Raw genomic sequence first — 15,888 nt, 5'->3', positions numbered from 1 at the left:
AACTATTTGCAACTGCCATTTGAACGATACCAACCAGTCGGTTAAGTTAATTCTTGCATACATCCAGCTCAATTGCCTATGCTAATCATATCTAATGCAGCACATGGCCAATACTGCGCATGCCCGGCACCAATTGATATCTGTCAACTACGTTTCGCGTGGTGTTGCTCAACGGAGTGTGTGAGTTACTACGCCAGACAAACGGCTCCACTACGCTGCATAGGGGAACCCATTTCCGTCTGTTGGCATATTTACCTATCTATATCGATAACCATAGGCCCTGACGGTGTTTTAAATCGTTCTGAGTGGCCTTACTCCCAAGAACTCAGTACATATTGGCAATTGTCAATCTCCGTTCAGCTGTCAAAAGTCAGTTTTTGTCGTCTGCTAGTGAGAACGGTTCGCGAGACGTAGTGTAGTTCTAAGGGGAGTGGATTGAAGCCATTTAGATATATCGTTTGATCTAACGGCGGAATTCCGAGCGTCGGAAAATTGTGAACAATGATTCTACAGATTTTTACGTACAAATCTTGTACCAGTGATTAGTGTATCAAATCTAGGAAAATAAAGGTGTTTTCTAGTGTCGTAGTGATATAGATCCATTGGTTAACTAGTTTTTACGTAAGATGTGAAGAAGCAGCCTCGGAAAATGTAGGTGAATTGTACGTGATGCATTATAAACAACCGCTGAATGCTGTGTAGAGCAATGCAAAGAGTGCCTGAGCGAACAAGAAGAAGTAGAAGACATCGATTTAAATAAATGAATGGTTCTCCGATCCTCCCGAGCGAATGGTCAAACAGTATCCAGACGGTAGATGGTGTTTGTGTAATTTTCGTCGGTTCATCTACCGGAAAAGGTCATTTTAAGAATATGATACCGTACGTACGGCCATTTTTTTAAGCTGGTGGAATGATCTTTCCAAAATATGTAAAAAAATATCACCTCGGCGAAATAAACATCCAACAGTAAAGTCTGATTGCACAGTGTTGGTGCTTATCGAGCTTTATGGTGTTTTGATGTACGGCTGTTCAAGACCGTTGTACAGATAAGGGATGTCAGTCTTAATAGGTCAGATATAGGTAATTGGTGTGGGTGGCACGGAGGAAATTTTGCTACTCGGAATGGGTAATCAAGCACACTGTATGAACTACAACTGGGTCAATAGAGATTCTACGGAACTAAAATAGATTGCTGCAGATAGAGATGATTGGATAAGTGATTTTATCACCATTATGAAAGGACGCCAATGAACTAATTTGCGATGAAAGCTATTTTCAGTAGGAAGAAAACTTTTATTTACAAGAAATGAATGGTCTCGTGAATTCTCGCGGAACATTACTAAAGGACCTATGTACAAATGAGAGGTTCTCTCCTCTCTCGTTCTCTTTCGATTATAACAGCGGAATACTAAAGATTTTGGGAAGCTTTTCACTATAGATCGAAAGATTTCTTTGACTAGCGTTTCATACAAAAAACGCAACAGAGGAGGTTAATGTGACTCAGTCATTAAATAAAGAGAAAGTAAACAAAGAGAGCCTCTCAATGTTAGATAGGTCCTTTAGTAATGTTCCGCGAGAATTGATCTTTAAAAAATCTTCAGACGGCACTGTTGTATGCTGTACAATATGGACAAGCTGTTGCAATACCAGGAAGAAGTCTCTACAGAGCGTTTGAGCGGTGCCAAATTCACTCGTCACTATGGCTAAAAAAATAACATTCTCAAACATCAAATAATGAACTCGTGCATTAGTCTATTGAAACTCTGAACTGCTGAGCTACTATTGTAAGAGCATAACTGTTCCAAATGGTTTTGCCAACTAACACATTTTTTCATCGCAATATTCATGTTTCAATGTAGAATTTACTATGCATATAAAATTGGTGCAGTACCTACTAAATTGAAAAACAAAATAGACGTATTTCGCGCCGAAACGTATTCCCAGATGGCAGCACCCTCTCAGATTTCAATGAACATTTCTGGAGTTTAGTTTTTCCATTTATCTAGACTATCATTTGAAAAGGCCAAACTCATTTATCAGATTTTTTTTTCAAAACATGTGTGATCGAAAAATTGCAATTTTTATAAAAAAAGTGTTGTGTGGATGGCTTGTATAAAATGGGCACTTCTAAGAAACAAGTTGTTCCAACAAAACCTTTTGCTTGTCTTAAATTAAATTTTTAGCGTGTTATTTACAAACAAATGAAGGCCACAAGCACATTAGAATTCAATGAAGCTCAATAAGCGAGCCAATTTGGTTAATCAAGAATTTCATAAAAAGGGACTTGCATCATCAATATATAATGTTATTAAATATTCAAATGTAAGTTGTACACAAATTATGCCACATTCCAGGGCCCCGGTCAGGCATAATGTGACAAGCCTTACAATTTTTTTTGGAGTGACAAGGGGGGTGGGGATTGTGGTGGTCGAAAGAGTCGAAATTTAGCGGGACATGATTTGTGTACCATCCCATATCGATAACATAGATATTATAGGATCAATTTAATCGATACGATATATTTACCGATATTGATAAAGATAAAGCTATTGAATTATTCGCATTCATTAAATAAAACGGACTATTTTTTTTTTAATAATTGCAGAGAAGAACATGTAATGGAATTAAAATCGAAATGTAAGAAATCCATGACGTAACAATTGGTCTTGAAGATAACTATAAGGGACTGTCCATCAATTACGTAAGGGTTTATGGGAAGAGGGAGGCAGTGAAATCTTACACACCATACAAATAATTTCAAATAAATAATGATTCACATTTAAGTTATTACAGCGGAAAATCAATGTTGCTCTGAAAGCAGTTGAATAATCATCTCAGTGTTTTTTAGACCTTGTTATCAATAATAACAAATTATTGTCACGGAGTGGAGTTTGATGCTTCGACCATATCGCTTGCTCCTCGCCCGCCCCCGCGATCATATATAAGCGTCGATTGAATAGTAGTGAAAAAGCGCCGCGAATCGATGGAAGTATTTGATCTATTGATCGCGTCGTGGACGAATGATGAACATTTATTCAGCGTACGATGCGATTAATATTGCGAACCCGGTTAGGCGTGATTGTATCATGGATCGAATTACCAAACATTGGTGACTCCCACTGACCCAATATCCTTTCCATGACAACTGTGGAGATGCAGAGATATACTCGGTCTTTAGTAACAACGGTTGTCTAACTAACATTCCTTTCCTTCCCCGATGAACGTAAAAACGTGTTCTGCGCCGTCATTGACTTATAAAATTTGAGCACTCGACTTGTGCGCATTGAGAAGCCACATTAATTAAATCTCTGTGCAACTTCAATTGTATATGGGGCCTTCTTTAGCCGAGGTGTTAGAGCCTACGGCTACAAAGCAATGCCATGTTAAAGGTGTCTGGGTTCGACTCCCGGTCGGTCCAGGATCTTTTCGTTATGGAAATTAACTTGACTTCCCTGGGCATAGAGTATCATCGTACTTGCCACACGATATACGATTCCGAAAATGGAAACATTGGCAAAGAAAGCTCTCAGTTAATAACTGTGGAAGTGCTCACTGAATAATAAGCTGAGATGCAGGCGCTGTCCAAATGAGGACGTAATGCCAAGAAGAAGAAGAACTTCGATCGTTCTGGTCAATCACGGAGAAGCAACTACGAATTTTACGGTCATCTATGCTCATTCCCATTAGAGTGATGCAAATTTTAAAATTTGGCTCCCCTATGCTTAAACGATTTTTATTATGGTAAATAGCATCCTCCCAAAGTTTGAAATGATTCGGAAGAAATTTGACTGTGCACACGCCATTTGAATTTCAGATGTAGATTACTATGGAAAACGACAACCTTCCATGTTCAGCCCTCTATCCAGTCATCTTATTTTTTTTGGAAAAGTGAACAAACTCTTCAGAAGTGAAATTCTTTCAGGTACAACTTTGCTGAAGATCACATTTCGATTGAACGTCAAAATAAAATGCAAATAATATTTTTTTTTTAATTTCTTTATTAGTATCATTCCAAACATTACATTCATTATTGCTTATATCTAGGTGTTCTGTGTTATTAGACAACTCTATCATCCTAATTTGGTAAAACAAATCTAAGTGTTTGAACATCACGTCAATATGTGTAATTACCCTACTTATATTACCTATACCACAATGTAGATATATATGAATAAACAGTTGCTATTGAGTCTCCGCCATGGCTGGACGATCAGAAAATCGATTGTTTTTATTTTAACATCACTTCGAGAGGGATTCGCGATAAGGGCCTATCTGACAAATCAATAACAATGAGAAAATAACCAATGAAATTTTCATGTGCAATTTTTAATCCCAATTGAAGAAAATATACTCCAACTTTAACTATTTCACTTTGATACACATTTCATAAACCTAGTTTTAAAATCCTCATCAATACCACACACATCTCCTTCAATTTTCCTAGCTATTTCGTAATAAAAAATATTATAAGGTTTCGCCTTAAACGCACTCAAGAATGCCAGTATCGCCCAATGTTATGAGCCTGTAATCGATATTATTTTCAGTGTCGCCTACTACTTTGCGCCGCCATGTACGCCTTGTTTATTTTTTGTTTGCAGTGTCGCCGTTTACTCTCGCCGTGTTTTGATTTCGATTTCAGATGCGCCCATCACTTTGATAAACAAAAACACAGGCGTAATCAATACAGTGTGTGGTTTTGCATGAGGTGAAGTTTCGTCTTCTACAAATTTGCGTTTTTCGAATAGTTAAATTATCGAAAGGGGAAAAGTTCAAGTGCAGTGAATAGACAATCAAGCTACAATTTCACCGCTATAGTTTCTTAAATTGTGTACATTTTGTCAGTTTCGCCCAATTCGCGAATCTGTCTAGACTTAATCACAACGTAGGAAATAGTATCCTGCCCAATGTCCGATCATAATTGGTGCCGTGACCAAAAACGCGAAACTTTGGGTAGACGGTAGAATGTTTTATTGCTAAAATGTACTATGCAGAAAGTTCGACGCAAGTGACGATAGCAGACAGGCGATGTGAATGACACTGACAACAGCAAGCAGTCCTACGGCTCCCAGCTACGGTGGTGTGGCCCAAGGTAGCCACCTGGCAGATCATGTACGTTCTTGACTCGCTTTGAACTCCGGATAGTTCTGATCAAGAAACATGTTCCTCTCAAACGGCGAGTGCGTTTACTGGATTTTTGTGTTGTTACCGTATTTGCGACGCTGCTATCTGCATATTGCAAGGAGAAACAAAGCTTCGATGTATAGTGGCACAACAACTAAAATTCTTTCTACACATGTTGATGACCGAATCTGCCGTTCAACATTTTCGTTTCCTGTATGTGTATTCAATGTTACTCTCGCCAATGCACGCTTTATTAATAGAAAACCGTATGTTTTGGCGGGCGGTATGTTTGAACATCACGTCAATATGTGTAATTACCCTACTTATATTACCTATACCACAATGTAGATATATATGAATAAACAGTTGCTATTGAGTCTCCGCCATGGCTGGACGATCAGAAAATCGGTTGTTTTTGTTTTAACATCACTTAATCACAACGTAGGAAATAGTGTCGTGCCCAATGTCCGATCAAAAGCAAATCTAAGATTTTATTAACATTTTGTTAATAACTTATTACATTTCATTTGCCGTAGCAGTTCAGATTTTTTACAGGTGAGTTGATTTCACCTGCTTATAAGAGAAAAAAAAAACGCTTTGAATATACTTAACCTAACCTTACCTAAACATATAACGCATTAATCGTGGCAATAGAAGATTGTAACAATTTTTGCCTGAAATTATTTATTATTTTATTTGACATTTGTTCCAATGTTCCAACATTGGATATTCTATGTAACTCATTGGTACTATACCAGGGAGCAAGCCTCAGAATCATTTTCAAAATTTTATTTTGAATTCTCTGCAGAGCTTTCTTCCTGGTATTACAACAGCTAGTCCATATTGGTACAGCATACAACATGGCTGGCCTGAAAGTTTGTTTGAATATCAAAAGATTGTTCTTAAGACAAAGTTTTGATTTTCTATTAATAAGGGATAGAGACATTTTATATATTTGTTACATTTGGCTTGAATGCCCTCAATGTGTTTTTTTGAAAGCTAAATTCTTATCTAGCATGAGTCCTAGATACTTAACTTCATCTGACCAATTTAGTGATACCCCTCTCATCGTGACAACATGTCTACTTGAAGGTTTCAAATAAAGAGCTTTTGGTTTATGTGGGAATATTATTAGTTGAGTTTTGGAAGCATTAGGAGAAATCTTTCATTTTTGCAAGTATTAAGAAAAAATATCCAAACTTTTTTGCAATCGACTACAGATGACACGCAGGCTTCGTCCTTTGGCGGAGAGGCCTGTGTCATCCGCAAACAAATATTTTTGACATCCCTGAGGTAACTCAGGTAAGTCAGATGTGCAAATATTGTACAATATTGGTCCCAAAATGCTGCCTTGGGGAACACAAGCTCTCACAGGAAGTCTTTCAGATCTGGAGTTCTGATAATTAACCTGAAGTGTACGATTTGACAGATAACTTTGAATTATTCTAACAATGTATGTTGGAAAATTAAAGTTTTTCAATTTTATAATCAAACTTTCATGCCAAACACTGTCGAATGCTTTTTCTATGTCTAGAAGAGCAAGACCAGTAGAGTAGCCTTCAGATTTGTTGGAACGGATCAAATTTGTTACACGTAAAAGTTGATGAGTGGTCGAATGTCCATGGCGGAATCCGAACTGTTCATTGGCAAAAATTGAATTTTCGTTTATGTTGGCCATCATTCTGTTCAAAATAACCTTTTCAAAAAGTTTACTGATGGAGGAAAGCGAACTGATTGGACGATAGCTAGAAGCTTATGCAGGATTTTTGTCTGGTTTTAAAATTGAAACAACCTTAGCATTTTTCCATTTGTCAGGAAAATATGCTAATTGAAAACATTTGTTAAATATATCAACTAGAAATGATAAGCTACTTTCTGGAAGTTTCTTGATGAGGATGTAGAAAATTCCGTCATCGCCAGGAGCTTTCATATTTTTGATTTTTTTTTAATAATAGTTCTCACTTCTTCCAAATCAGTCTCCCATGCATTTTCGAAAACGTTCTCTTGATTGAGAATATTTTCGAACTCCTGAGTAACTTGATTTTCATTTGGACTAGTAAGTCCTAAATTAAAATTATGCGCACTTTCAAACTGCATAGCAAGTTTTTGAGCTTTTTCGCAATTAGTTAGTAATAATTTGTTTTCCTCTTTCAATGCCGGTATTGGCTTCTGAGGTTTTTTCAAGATTTTAGATAATTTCCAAAAGGGCTTAGAGCCAGGGTCCAATTGAGAAATTTTATTGATTTCTTTCTGCAAATCCTGCCATATAATTTTCATAGCAGGATCGCGAGTGCGTTGAAATTGCCTTCTCGTCACGTTTTTAAGACGGATCAAGAGTTTAAGATCATCGTCTATAATTACGGATTCAAATTTTACTTCACATTTTGGAATTGCAATGCTCCGGGCTTCAACAATGGAATTTGTTAAAGTTACAAGAGCATTGTCAATATCAAGTTTAGTTTGTGAAGAAATGTTAACATCAAGATTAGAGTCAACATACGTTTCATATATACCGTTTTGATTCATATTACGGACACTTAAGGACACAGGGAAATATAACCCAGCATAGAGCATACAAAATAAATCATTCTAAATGATTCCTTAGCGCTATCGAGCGTTGGAAGCCCTTTACTTTCGAACGGTGGGTGAAGAATACGCTTCCGCAACTTCAATAATTTTAAATAAATCAAAATGTGTGGCCTTTTCATGATTCTTATTCCGGACGCTTCCTCACTTTTGCCTCATATTCCGGACACTTTGAATCGAATTCCGGACAGCTCATGATAATCATTAATGGAACAGTCAAATCATCAATCGAAATCGTTAAACCACCAAAGAGACATCTAAGGTAGTTGGGCATTATAAATTTTCAAAGATATTTATGGAAAAAGTTTACTTAAACAAGCCTTGAAATTGAGAACTTTTGAACAGCAAAAATTGAAAAATTTCGCGTGAAATGTTTCCCATACAAAGTAGAGTGTCCGGAATTTGAAGCTGTCCGTAATATGAATCAAAACGGTATTCCAGTCGGCTCGTAAATAATTAAAAGTGGAGCTGATAGGATTGAGAATCGCTTCATGGGATATTTGAAATGTAACAGGGACATGATCAGAATCAAAATCAGCATGAGTAACTAATTGGCTACAAAGATGACTAGAGTCGGTTAAGACCAAGTCAATCGTATATGGATTTCTAGAAGAGGAAAAACATGTAAGGCTATCAAGGTATTGAATTGAGAAATATCCTGAAGAACACTCATCAAATAAAATTCTGCCGTTGGAATTACTTTGAGAATTATTCCATGACCGATGTTTGGCATTAAAGTCACCAATGACAAAAAGTTTTGATTTATTGCGAGTCAATTTTTGCAAGTCAGTTTGGAGCAAATTAGTTGCTGCCCAGAGCATTGAAAAGGCAAATATGCAGCTATGAATATGCAGCTATGAAAGTATTTAAACATAAACACTTAAAAACTTTAGTTTCAAATGACGAAAACAGTTGATATTTTATACGCCTAGGAATGATGATTGCAACTCCCCCACTAGGGCGAATCAATTTTTTAAAATGTTTGAAAATCCAACCTCCCATGTGCTTCTTACCATAAAACTAGTGTTCTGTGAAATTTTCAGCTCTCTAGGTGGAGATTTAAAGGTGGCCCAAAGACAATGTAGGTTTATATGGAAATTACTATGGAGAAATTTTGATAAATATTCCAAACACGCTGGTACTGCAATGTAAGTAGAAACTTATCATCCCATATGGAAAACTTATTCTTCAATTAATGAAGGATGTTGCTGAAGAAACAAATCCCTTTCGAGCCAATTTTGTTTGGGATTTTTGTACATGTTTGCAGGGCTATAATCCCATATTAAGCTAAATAATAGCAAACAAACTCACGAATATCTCTTCTGCTATACGTCGGATTGAATTTCTCTCTTAAGCAAATTTATTTGTTATGGTTTGAATAATCAGTTTTAACTATGAGATAACAAGTTTGTACTTACATGACAGTACTAGCGTTTTTGGAACATATCTCAAAATTTCTCCATAGTAATTTCCATATAAACCTACATTGCTTTTGGGCCACCTTTTAATCACCACCTAGAAAGCTGAAAATTTCACAGAACACTATATTTATTGTAAGGATGGTAAGGAACATATGGGAGATTGGATTCTTAAACATTTTTAAATTTTGAACCGCCCTACTCCCCCACATGCCCCATCAAGTCGATCGTAACGATAAACAAAAAAGTTAGGATCTCTTTTGAGTTTAGATCCAGGTTTTAAATATGTTTCGGTAATAACTGCTATATGCGCGTTATTAGCTGTAAGAAAATTAAACAGCTCGTCCTCTTTACCATTCAGAGAACGAGCATTCCAATTTAAAATATTTAAGTTATTATTTGGATCGATTAGAAAAACGTAATCCAATAACAATTTGATTTGTAAATTTTACACCTACTTGGACTGCTTCAGTCATAGTGGTGGCTTTGAACATTGCATCAATCATTAGATTCAATTGTTCAGTTAGAAAATTAAAATCAGAGGCAGACATATCATCTGATGATTTCCCATTGGAATTTTCGGTAGACGAAGAAGCGGAGTAGGAGTTACCTGTGGCGGTAGGGTTTTTTTCCATTTGATTTGAAACAAGTAGAATGGGTACTCATGGAACGAATAGGGGAAGAGTTCAAATTACCTACTACGATATCGGCAAAGGATTTACCGTGGGTAGATACATTCGAAATTGAAAGATTCGAACGGCTTCCCGACGGATTAAAATTTGTTTGTGAATGAGCATGACAATGATCTTCCTGGTGGGTATGATTCCTAATCAAGCGATCGTTAACTGAAAAATGAGCATTTTTCGATACTCTATCAGGCAAATTCCGGCAACGACCGTTATCGTAACGGATATTAACCTTCATCTGCCTGGCACGAGCCTCAACGACTCTTTTGCGTGAAGGGCATTCCCAAAAGTTAGCTTTATGAGGGCCCTTGCAATTGGCGCATTCAAACTTTCTGGTATCTTCTTTCACAGGACAGTCGTCCTTAGCGTGAGAAGAACCTCCGCAAATCATGCATTTAGCATCCATGCGACAATTTTTTGTACCATGACCCCACTTTTGGCACCAACGGCACTGAGTGGGGTTATAATAATTTCCTCCAGGTTTCTGGAAATGTTCCAATGTCACACGGACATCGAACTTAGTCTTGCTTTTTCTAAAGCTTTAATATTATTTAGTTCTTTTTTGTTAAAGTGAACTAAATAATATTCTTGAGAAAGCCCTTTCCGATCAATGCCAGATTGGGTTCTCTTTTTCATAATGATTACTTGGACTGGGAAAAATCCAAGTAAATCATTTATTCCATTTTTGATCTCTTCAGGTGACTTATAGTCACTTGAGAGACCTTTCAAGACAACTTTGAACAAACGTTCAGTTTTGTCGTCATAAGTAAAACATTTGTGCTTCTTCTCTTCAAAATGTCTGAGAAGAAGTTCACGATCTTTAATAGTTTCCGGCAAAACGCGAAGGAGACTTCTTTGCGATTTGGAAGGAAACCTTGATTCTCCTAATGGAGTTCAAGATCTCCTGCCTAAATCCCGCAAATTCGGAACAACTGACCACAATAGGCGGCACTCTTTGCTTCCTCACTTGAATCAAAGAGCCTGGGCTAGAGGCTGCTTCGATTTGGTGTACGGAAAATTTGTCTAGAGCATCGAACTGATTGCTCATTTCAATACAATTATTCATTTCACCCTTGGAAGAAAGTTTGCATTCCTGAGAAACGTCCTTTCTTCCATTCTTGCCACGTTAAGTGACAGTTTTAAATCCCACTTTTTTGGAAGGAAGTTGTGAATTCAGAGATTCACCCTTCCTTTTATTTGTTGTTGCAACCATGTTTAGTGAATAAGAAGACGTGACCTTCGAGAGGTTTTTTCCCAAGACGGTGTCCAAGAAGGATTATCACCGCTAGCTTTCGCCAACGGGTCCAACGAAAAATCGAAGGCACGGGTCCAAACAAGGATCGTAAAGGGATCAATAGTAGAAAAAATAGTACTGAAAAGTACTGTTTTAGTAGCACTGAAAAGTACTGTTTGTGTAGCACTGAAAAATACTGTTTTATTGCTTTAGGTAGTTTTTAAGAAAACTTCCAAGAGCAGAGAGAATTCGTGTACGCACAGCACGAAGGTACGATGCGCACTGTGCATAATCATAATCATAACTTACTGCTCGGCAGTCAACAGTGTGGTGCTCCTGGCGGGTAAAATAGTTCAAATTAATCCAGGCCACTATGTTCTACAGCAAAAAAACAGTGCTGCTTTGAAAGTAGTTGAACGATTATCTCAGCATGGTTTAGACTTTTTTTACTTATGATAACAAATTATCCTTACGTCCAATCAGAAGGTGGTCTTAGGCAAAGTTGTAGCTGGGAAGATTTCACATGAGAAGAGTATGTTCATTTTCCATAGATTATTTTTACGAGCAGTTAGAGGAATGAACACGAAAGGTTTGCATTTTCCATAGTACTTTCCATATAAACTTCCAATGGCGTGTGCACAACCAAAAATCTTCCAAATCACTTCAAATTTTGAAGTATTGATTTTTATCATATATGACATCGTTTAAGCATAGGGGAGCAAAAACTTCAAAATTTGCATCAGTCTAATGGTTACTTCAAATAATAACTTTTATGTTAATACCCATAACTGCACGAAGCACTGAATATTCCATGCAATTAACATACTCTGTGTAGGTTATCCCAATTTGTCACTGCGTAAATTAATTTGTTTGTCCATAAGCAATCAACAATCAATAGCTTTGGCAGAAACATTGTAGATAATTGTTTGCACGGCACGGACATAAGATTAAATCGATTCTTCTAGCTCTAGTATGAGCTCAATCAACCTCGATTATAGGGTCAAATCAAATTCATTTCTGTGCCACGAAGCTGCCGAATAAGTAGCCAAATATTTGTTTCGGGAGTAGAATGTGCAAAATTATTATCAATTATCGCCCGGAATGAAACCGTGGTGTTTTCTTTTTCTAGTTCAAAAAATTACGTGGTTGCCAATATCAGCTCTACAATTATCAATGACCCGTTGCATGTCCACTAATCTTTGCTGTGAAATATGTTTGGTCTGGTGGAGCTTGACAGAAGCATCTCCGTTCACTCAAAAACTCCTAAAGGTCTTGATCTCAATTAAATGTAATCTTTTGGCTGAATCAGACGGTTTTAAGGTGAAACAGTTCTGAATCAACTTCTAAGATTGTACTAAAACTTCAAAGGCACAAATCTCGCAAAGAAAGCATCCTTCAAAGGTGCACTTTTTATTTTGGCTTTGTGCACTAGCAGAAAGCTTAAAATAAGAAGATCAGGAACGTTTGCCAACTATTTCTCCAGTTTTTTGTATTGAAAACGTGAGTAGGGGGAGAAGTCGGTCATTGTTCCGGCCATCTTTGGATTCCGAGATGTTTCACCTTAAGGTTTAAACGGTAGCTTATGATTTAAATTTTACACAAAAATATTTTTTTGGGTGGGCTGGGCGACCTTTGGTCCTTTGGACGATTTTTTTTTCTTTCGACCTTTTCGATTCCCGGTCGGTCCACGATCTTTTCATAATGGAAATTTTGTTGACTTCTCTGGGCATAGAGTATCATCGTATCACGATATACGAATGCGAAAATGGCATCTTGGCAAAGAAAGCTCTCAGTTAATAACTCGGAAAGTGCTCGTTAAAACACTAAGCTGAGAAGCAGGCTCTTTCCCAGTGAGGATGTAAGTCAAGAATCAAAAGAAGAAGAGAGGGAAAACATAGCCACTTACTCTACTAGTACACTTCCCCCACAGTACTTTATGTTAACCCGATTTTTGTGGCGAATTTCTATGCATTTCGACAGTCCATTTACCTGAGTGTAGATATGGCTTTAGGGCCAATGTACACTGGAATTTGCATTTTGATAGCCAATCACTACGATGAAGCTCAAGAATCGCCAAGTAATCATTTAGTTTTTTTTCTGCAAAATACGTTTTATGCGGAAATTAAGCATATTTGTTTTAATATATTCTCAAACATTTGTACGCTATTTGGTTGTACATTCCGCAAATTTACAGTTTCATATATGTTATGATGAATATATATCGAAAGAAATAAAATTGGATAAATTGTATCAATAATTTCAGTTGTAAAAAAATCAAATAATGTAACGATTAATTACTATGAACGCCTTCAATCAATAAGGTATATGTCATGATAAGCTACATATTGCATAAGCACAGTTCATTCATTTTGACTGGTTTGTTAATCTGTTTTATTCTCACTATCTCACGTTGAATGTCTTCTGTAACTGCTACACGTTTTGAAGAACTCACCCATACTTGATACCTTCAGCCTAGCAGAATTGAATAAACCAGCAATAAAATTAACTAGAAATATTTTTCGTACAGTAATTCCAAATGAACACAGTTTTTTTCCTAGTTTTTTCTAGTTTAATTTGATATTTAGTTTAAGTTTTATATGAAAATAAATTTTCTTAATTTTGCGTGAAATCATCTACCCGTTTATACCGCAGCCACTGCTGCTGCATTATCAGGTGCATACATTGCATTATTCTTCGTTCACACAAACAAACTGCCATGCAGACACATCATTCACATCTCCTGTGAGTTCCAACGGAAGCAACTTCTTCATCTTCTTCATTATGACTCTATGTTTACATTGGAACTTGGCCTTCCGCTATTACCAAATATTCTCCTATAAATTTACAAAAAAGCTGAGAAAATTTTCCACCCAAAAAGATCGAATCCCCTACCTCAAAATTGGTAGTCAGACGACTTTTTCTCGAAGCAACCTTCGACCCCTAAATAATCAAGCCCGTCAACGAAGTTAAGAAAAGTAGCAAGACAAACTGAAGATGAAATTCGTTGTCGACGTTGACGGCCGGCTCCTTCAGCAGAATGCGAGTGCGGTTGTGTTATCAAAAACAAAACAAAAATAAACAAAAATAATCATTAGGAACAACGTGAGCCTAATGGTGAGATGCATTTTTTCGGCTATCGTTTTACGTAAGAACGAGGCTGGTTCAGTAATAACGGATTTTTTGTTTTCAGGATAATGTGTGAGTATCCCTGGAATTTAAAACTAATACGCAACCTACATAGTACGAGACATATACTGATAGTATTCCTTACTAAGTTGTTCGATTAGTACTTATATCCTCCCTATTATTTTGATCTGAATTTTTCTATTCTTTTCGAACATAAGCTGTTCCCTGAATTCATTTTGTTATAGACGCTTTCACGCTAAGTCGAACAGATTTCAGTTTTCGATCAAACTTTCTGGATGCGTAGTCCTTAAAAAAGTTAACCACTAAGTATTCAAACAGTTTCAAATTTGATCTGGACTATCATTTGAAAAGGGCTAAACTTTTCCACCATTTTTTTTATATAATATAATCGAAAAATGGCAAATCCTACAAAAATGTGTTGCATGGATTAGTTGTAGATAATTGTCAAAATTTTTAAGTAAAAATATTGAAAAAATAACTGAACGAAAAATTGATTTTAAATATTTGTACCTATTTTACCTTGATATCTTGATGGCTACAGCGTAGCGTCACGCCGTTGCCGGGCGTATTGTAGAGCTCCATCTTCGTCGGTCTTGGGTGAAACTTCTCCAGTTGCCACGCACGTTTGAGGTCGCCAGGTCATCTTCCACTGCGTACAGCCAGCGTATTCGTGGTCTTCCCCGAAGCCGCTGACCTCTACCTGGTTCCCTGCTGAATATTATTTTCGCAATTCTTTCTGCCAACATTCGCACTAAATGACCAGCCCACTGAAGTCTGTCGTATTTTACACGCTTACTTGATACAACTCGAGATTCATGCGTCTGCGTCACACACCATTTTGGAGTTTCCCACCGAATATTGTCCGCAGCACTTGATGCTCGAAAACATCGAAAGCTTTCTGGTCTGCCACTTTTAACGTCCACGCTTCGTGCCTATAGAGAGCCACCGGAAGAATGAATGTTTTATACAGGGCGAATTTTGTTTTCGTTTGCAAGCTGCGGGACCTAAGCCGGATACGTAGTCCTTAAACGGCCCTATTCACAGCCGCAAAACGTCTCTTCAGTTTGCGGAAAACGTCGATATCACATGTCACATGTGTTCCAAGGTAAATAAATTCTTCAACAACCTAATTAGTTTCGCCGGAATACCATGTTCAGACATTATCTGCTACAGCTCATTTTTTTTTCACTGAGTTGTACACCGCCTTGAAATCAATAAACAATGGAGAGTCTGCAAGTTATACTTTATCTAGGATCATTCGCAAGCTAAACATCTGGTCCGTTGTCGAACGGCCCTCACGGAAACCAGCTTGGTATTCGCCGACGAAGGACTCCTCAAGTGGTCTCAGTCTATTAAACAGAATGCGCAACAGAATTTTGTACGCCGAATTGAGCAGGGTCCTCTGTAATTGGAACACTCCAGTCTGTGCCCCTTCTTGTAGATAAGGCGTATGAGGCCATCCAACCAACCGGTGGGCAATTCTTCGTTCTCTCATATATTCAGAAGTACTCGGTGCATCGACTGATAAAGCTGCTCACTTCCGTCCTTGAAAAGCTCTACCGGGATCTCGTCCTTCGCAGCAGCCTTACAGTTCTTCAGCTCGCTGATAGCCTTTTTGACCTCTTCTATGGTCGGTGGGTCAACAGCTTGTTCGTCATCATCAATGTTCATCCTGCTCTTCGCTACATTTCCATTT

The 15,888-nt window shown here is 37.4% G+C and overlaps 1 protein-coding gene across 2 annotated transcripts in view; it reads left to right on the top strand.

The window, feature by feature from the left end:
- Nucleotides 1-346: 346 nt before the first annotated feature.
- Nucleotides 347-15,888, top strand: part of LOC5568780 (facilitated trehalose transporter Tret1) — a 158,133-nt gene continuing 142,591 nt past the window's right edge. The window contains exon 1 of one of the 2 annotated variants that reach the window (XM_001658095.2): nt 347-651. The gene's annotated coding sequence lies outside the window, so the exon portion shown is untranslated. Of the gene's footprint in view, nt 663-15,888 lie in introns of both variants that reach the window. The other variant, XM_021845019.1, reaches the window with a different exon arrangement.

The sequence above is a fragment of the Aedes aegypti genome, chromosome 2 (assembly GCF_002204515.2).
Source record: "Aedes aegypti strain LVP_AGWG chromosome 2, AaegL5.0 Primary Assembly, whole genome shotgun sequence".
Taxonomy (NCBI): Eukaryota; Metazoa; Arthropoda; class Insecta; order Diptera; family Culicidae; genus Aedes; species Aedes aegypti.
The sequence above is the reverse complement of the archived record's forward strand: the minus strand, read 5'-3'. Positions and strand labels throughout refer to the sequence as shown.